Source organism: Salmo trutta, chromosome 20, assembly GCF_901001165.1.
Source record: "Salmo trutta chromosome 20, fSalTru1.1, whole genome shotgun sequence".
In the NCBI taxonomy this organism is placed as follows: Eukaryota; Metazoa; Chordata; class Actinopteri; order Salmoniformes; family Salmonidae; genus Salmo; species Salmo trutta.
In genome coordinates, this window is record NC_042976.1 from 32446135 (window position 1) to 32452860 (window position 6726).

General features: G+C 43.9%; 1 pseudogene; it reads right to left on the reverse strand.

Annotated features, from left to right (window-relative positions):
* Positions 1-2303: 2303 nt before the first annotated feature.
* On the reverse strand, positions 2304-4128 carry LOC115156364 (rhodopsin kinase-like; annotated as a pseudogene).
* Between the last annotated feature and the right edge of the window lie 2598 nt (positions 4129-6726).

Sequence of the window (6726 nt, forward strand, 5' to 3'; positions counted from 1 at the left end):
AACAACTGTGAAAAATGTCATTGTTGTTTATCAGCTTGATCTTACACTGAAAATATGATATGAATCTATCCTTTGAGTTAAACATTTTCAAAGAAATTAAAATCGTCATGAAATAATTATTTTATAAAAAACAATGTCACAATTATTGGCACGCCTGCATTTAGTACTTTGTGCACCCTCCCTTTGCCAAGATAACAGCTCTGAGTCTCCTATAATGTTTGATGAGGCAGAATTAAGACCATTCCTCCATACAGAAACTCTTCAGATCCTTCAGAGGCCTTGGTCCTCGCTTGTGGACTCTCCTCTTCAGCTCACCACACAGGTTTTTAATAAGGTTTAGGTCAGGAGACTGGGATGGCCATTGCAAAAGCTTGGTCAGTGAAACATTTGTGTGGGTTTGAAGGTATGCTTTGGATCGTTGACCTGCTGGAAGATCCAATGACGACAAAGTTTTAGCCTCCAGGCAGAGGCAGACAGGTTTTGTCCTAAATCTCCTGGTACTTAATGGAGTCCATGATGCCATGTACCCTAACAAGGTTCACAGGGCCTTTGGAATTAAAACAGCCCCACATCATCACAGATCCAACACCATACTTCACAATGGGGATTAGGTTATTTTCTGCATGCCCATGGCTCTTTTTACACCAAACCCACCTCTCGTGTTTGTGCCAAATAGCTCTATTTTAGTCTCATCAGACCATAGAACCTGGTTCCAATCAAAGCCCCAATGACATTTAGCAAACTCCAGGTGCTTGCATTTGAGGATTGGTGACATCTGAGGTTTTTTCTGGCAACTCTTCCAAATAACTTGTTGGCATGGAGGTGGTGTCTTAATTGTAGTTTTGGAGACTTGGTGACCTCAAGCTGTAACCAACTTCTGCAATTCCCCAACTGTGATCCTTGGATATTTTTTTGCCACTTGAACCATCTTTCTCACTGCGTGGGGGCAAAATACACATCCTCTTCCAGGCAGACTCATCACAGCTCCAGTTGTTTTACATTTCTTATTGCCCTAACAGTGGAGATGGGTATTTTTAGGCTTGTAGCTATCTTTTTAATAGCCATTGCCTGATTTATGAAGATCAACAACATTGTCTAATATAATTTGTGTGTTCTCTGGCCTTTCCCATGCTGATGGATGACTAAGTGTGTGTCACCTCATATTTATACCCCAGTGAAACAGGAAGTCATGGATGACCACTTAAGAGTTCCCAAAGACTCAGATGAACTTTAAAAAGTCAAATCTTAATAAATCAGAATATACATCAGATTTTGTTCATAAGAATTTCTAGGGGTGCCAATAATTGTGACACGCATATTTGAATAAAATATTTATTAATGACAATTTATTTATTAAAAACAATTTGACTGAATTAAAAGGTTAGATTCATAGGATATTTTGAGTGTAAGATCAAGCTGATAGTCAACAATTACATTTTTTCACAGCGTTTTTAGTTCATATTTACCTAGGGTGCCAATAACTCAGGAGGGCACTGTATATTTACAGAACGGCAAGAGTTCACGTGTTACTTAGCACATTTCACTAATGCTAGTGAGTTATACTACCGGTTTGTTACAGTTTCATTGCAGAATCAAACAGTATCTTTCATTTTCTCTCTTTTTCCCACTCACACACACCACATGCTTATATGTCTTGATGATCTGTCAGTATGCTTTGGGAATACAGAATAATATCTATTGCTGAGCCCAACTGAATTACGGAGGTCCAAAGCCCTTTCTCACTCTAGGATCAGCGGAACAGTCTCAACCAATGGGCAGTCCGTACCACTCAAGTGTTCCATGGCAAAGTTGATGTGTAGAACTTGATCGCCTGTTCTGTTCTGTTTGAGTGTTTGTCTGGGTTCAGGTGTCATTGTCACAAGGCCAGTGTATGTCCCCATCAAGCTCCCAGAGCATTTTTTTTTCTACAGTTTTTCCCATTGTTCTTTTCCAAACGTCAAGCATTGAATAAATATTCAGTTGACAGTGCTTTGTGATGTCATCAGTTGGAATTTTCCATGACTAGTGAACTAAACACAACATCACTGCAAAGGGCTACTGTTGGTCTGGTCCGAAACATCTGCGCTCTGCATTTTGTCCTCCTTTTCCACAGCAACAGTCAAGCCAAGCAGCAGGTGGATGACTTGTGCTGTTCCAAGATAGACTCCCAGCGCAGGAAACTTCATAGGGCGGGATAGTGTGCCACAAAGTCTCTTTGTGGCAGATGACCTAGATAGAAACCAAGCAAAATTATAATGGCCCAAATACAGCCTAGATTTAGAATTTACCATTTGGTTCTGTTATCACTTGGAATTTGCATCCTTACCTGCGTCCAGTCTCCTCCAGTGGATGCCGCTGAAGAAGCTTGTGCCCTGATCTCGTCACAGGCGCCGTTCTTGAAACCTAGTCTATGGTCCACCTTTTTCTCCAGCAGCTCGGAGCAGATGGACTTGCCATTCTCACTGAATGTCTCTGGGTAGACCACTGTCCCGCTCCTTCAGCTCTTCCTTCTCAACCTGACCAGAAGACGACCACAGGTTAGAGACATTACAGGCTAGAGACATTACATCAAAGTCATAGACCAACTCCGGACCAGGAGAGCTACTGGGTGTACAGGCTTTTGTTCCAGCCCTGCACTAACACACCTGACTCAAATAATCATTGTCTATGAATGAAGAATGAAAAACAGGTGTGTTAGTGCCGAGATGGAACAAAAGCCTTCAGACTCCAGTGGCTCTACAACACGACCAGAACTGGAGAACTCTGAATTAAACGGATTTGCCTTCACATTTATCAGTTTGAAGAGTAAAGACATGAAAGGGAGGCAGGATAGAGTGGGTTACCTTCTCCCCTCGTTCCCTAAACAGGTTCTTGGCTGCCATGAACTCAAACAGCGTGACCCCCAGGGTGAAATAGTCTACTGAGGTGTCATCCCCTTTAGCAGCTCCGGGGCCATAAACCCTTGGGGCAGAGGTCAAAGGTTAAAGATCCGTCACAAGAGACAGAATGGCGCTTCTTGGAGACACTAAACGTGAGCCCCATTGTGAGATAATGAGGTTGAGCAGGTGAGACTGACCTGGAGTTCCGGCATAGCCTATTGCTCTTTGTCTGGTTCTCTTTTAGTTCAACAGCCAGACCCAGGTCAGAGTACGCACGTTACCTAAGGACAGCGTTGCATCACAAAGCATCACGTCACACAAACGTGTGTGTGTACATAGCTGTATCTCAGTGTGTACCTTCACTATCCAGGAGCACGTTCTCAGGTTTGAGGTCTCTGTAGATGATGCTCTTCTGGTGGAGGTGCTCCATGCCCTGGATGATTGGAGCAGAATAGAAACAGGCTCTGGGCTCCTCAAACCCTGGGTTGTTCTCATCCATCAGGTAGATGTGGTATCTGGGGCAGTACGAGAACAAACATGTTACAGATCTATTACAAGAAACCACAAATAGGATAGTTCCTGCAGTGTGTGTGGGTATGTGCTTTGTGCATGAGTTTACTTCAGGTCACCTCCATTCATGATGGTCATAACCAGACAGAGTATTCTAGGCCAGGGACACGATGAAGTGACTGTGAACCCTGGCAAGGATCCTCTTCTCCACCATCGCCCCCTAAAGCAGAGGAAGGGGACAAACATGACAATAGCAACCACTCACTCACAAATTCATACCGGTAGTCCCTGTTCGATTACTTTTAAAAATGCATCTTTCCTTCCTTGAAGTAATCACTGATCTAACATGGCTAGATAAGTGAAAGCTATGACATGGAATCCTTGCTTTCACCTATTATATCAGTGATTGTCATGAGGAATTTGGTATTTTAACCATTTCCAAAACAGGGCCCTAGACTTTGATGTCAAGGACATGAACTATCCCCAGCAGTTCCATTGAGGACAGCTTTCCCTAAAGCTCTCTGTAATCACTCTATCCCTGTGCTGTGTTTAATACAGAGGGACAAGACAGAGGCTGAAGTGATTAACACCGTTATCTCCTCATCACTTACTGGAGAACAGGTACTGTAGCCTACATCAAAACTGCTTCCATGAACATAACCATTTCCACTCCAGATAAGGGTGTTCTAACAGTCAGAGGCAGAGACACTGTAGCACTACCCTCCATGTCATTAGTCATTGTGTTTACAATCCTATTCTGATCTAGCATTAATAGTCTACAGAAGCATACTGTACTCTAACTAATTTCCCTCTTTGGATATTATCTTCTCTCTCACACATGAACTACAGCAGGGGTCACCGATTGACTGGACGACCTTCGAAGCATTCCTAGTCGATCACCAAACATTTCTGTAGAAAAGCCAATGATAAATGGCACAAAGGCTTGCGCCCCTTTTTTCCGAGTTGCCGGTAGGTGCTCTTGATTCAGAAGCCCTGCAAACAGGGTAAGCAAAGTGTTCCCATTTTGAACCATTTATTGTGTCTGAAAAGACGAACTCAGCCTACCCGACGGACGAGAACTGTGGCTACTGCGCTGGTCAATCAGACAGCTCAAAGCACCGTACCTACAGCTTCCACGACCCTGGACACAACGAAGTTTGACACTAGCCTACGTGAGATTTAATATGTTTTAAAACCATGACCAACGAGAGACTGTCAAAAAAAATACAGCAAAGAGCTGCTATTTTTGAGTGAGTTCATGTCGAAGTTGTATTCAACACTATTACAAAACGCGCTTCTCTCTACTTCCACTCGCGCTGCAACTGCAAGGAATGATAAGCCAAGTGTATCAATAGCCATGCGTTTTTATTAGTATTACCAGCTCCTCGTGTCTATTTTTATATCGAGGTTTTTTTCCCACTTTCTCTAGTCGTAGGAACAACATTAATTTGTGCCCGAGGCAGATGCGGTGCAAATCGAGTTTCGCCATCGGGTGTGTTAGGGTTGAACTGGCTATTTGTATGCATAACTTATATAATATACCGGGAAAGCTATGTTACAATATTAAGTATATAAATTACGAGTAAATCAACTGTTGAAGACAAGAAGAACTACAACCGGCAACAGGAAGTGCGTCACGACGCTGGGATCAGCCTGCACGCCGACGACAGGAGGAGCAAGTTTAAACCACGCTCCTCCTCCCTCTGACAGGCCAGCATTGAGCGGGAACTAACTCTGTCAGAGAATAAAAGAGAGAACAAAGGAGGTGTCATTCTCTTTCCTGTTTGCCCTGCGAGGTGTCACAGAGAGACCGTATACAAACGACATATTTACCATACACGTGTTTGCATTAATTAAAGTACAGATAAATTAGAAGTTACTATGTACTGACTATTTTGTTCTGTTACCAGAAACGAACTGTCGCAACATTAACAGGTGGAAGACTGTAGCCCCTTTCTCTGGTCAGTCTCACCGGAGAAAAGTTAGGAGAGAGCAAGGACCGTGAGATGGGTAACCTCAGGTGCTCTTTCCCTCCCTCCGTTGAGACTAATGCCGTGTTCAAAACAACTGGTAACTCGGAAATCTCCAACTTCCGAGCGTTAATGACAACTGGGAACTCGGAAATAAACGAGATCCGACTGGGGAAAATCGTTTTGAACGGTCATCCAAATCAGAAACTCCGACATCTTTCTAGAGCTGCGACCTAAAGTTCACAGACGTCATGATTTGAACTTTATTTCTCTCGAGTTCCCAGTTGTCTTGAACGCACCATGACCATCAGACGCAATCAGTCCAGTAAAATAAAAACATCTGATTTGCAAATTATTTCAATTTATGCTCAGCTTTGCATCGCAAGTGCTGCACCAACTGATCTAGTTATCAAAGCTCGAGTTTTGAAATATAATATGGTCTGTATAGAAGAACAATATTGGCAGACCAGGCATATAGCCAATATGCTGTGATAAGGTATTAGGGCAACTGCACAAACCTCATTCTTACATAACGGTTTTTATTAGGTTGTTCAAAATCTTGACATTTGTTTTAGCGGTAGATCTCGGCTTGCTTTTTGACTGCATAAGTGATCTTGACTCAAAAGGTTGGGGACCACAACTACAATGCAAATAGTCTGGGTAGCCATTTGATTAGGTGTTCAGGAGTCTTATGGCTTGGGGGTAGAAGCTGTTTAGAAGCCTCTCGGACCTAGACTTGACACTCCGGTACCGCTTGCCGTGCGGTAGCAGAGAGAACAGTCTATGACTAGGGTCGTTGGAGTCTGACAATTTTTAAGGCCCTCTGACACTGCCTGGTATAGAGTTCCTGGATGGCAGGCAGCAATACAGTGATGTATTGGGCCATTTACACTACCCTCTGTAGTGCCTTGCGGTCGGAGGCCGAGCAGTTGCCATACCAGGCAGTGATTCAACCAGTCTGGATGCTCTCGATGGTGTAGCTGTAGAACCTTTTGAGGATCTGAGTACCCATGCCAAATCTTTTCAGTCTCCTGAGGGGGAATAGGTTTTGTCGTGCCCTCTTCACAACTGTCTTGGTGTGCTTGGACCATGGTAGTTTGTTGGTGATGTGGACACCAAGGAACATGAAGCTCTCAACCTGCTTCACTGCAGCCCCATAGATGAGAATGGGGGCGTGCTCGGTCCTCTTTTTCCTGTAGTCCACAATCATCTCCTTTGTCTTGGCACCTCACAGCCAGGTCTCTGACCTCCCTATAGGCTGTCTCGTCATTGTCGGTCATCAGGCCTACCACTGTTGTGTCATCGGCAAACTTAATGGCGTTGGAGTCGTGGCTGGCCGTGCAGTCATGAGTGAACATGGAGTACAG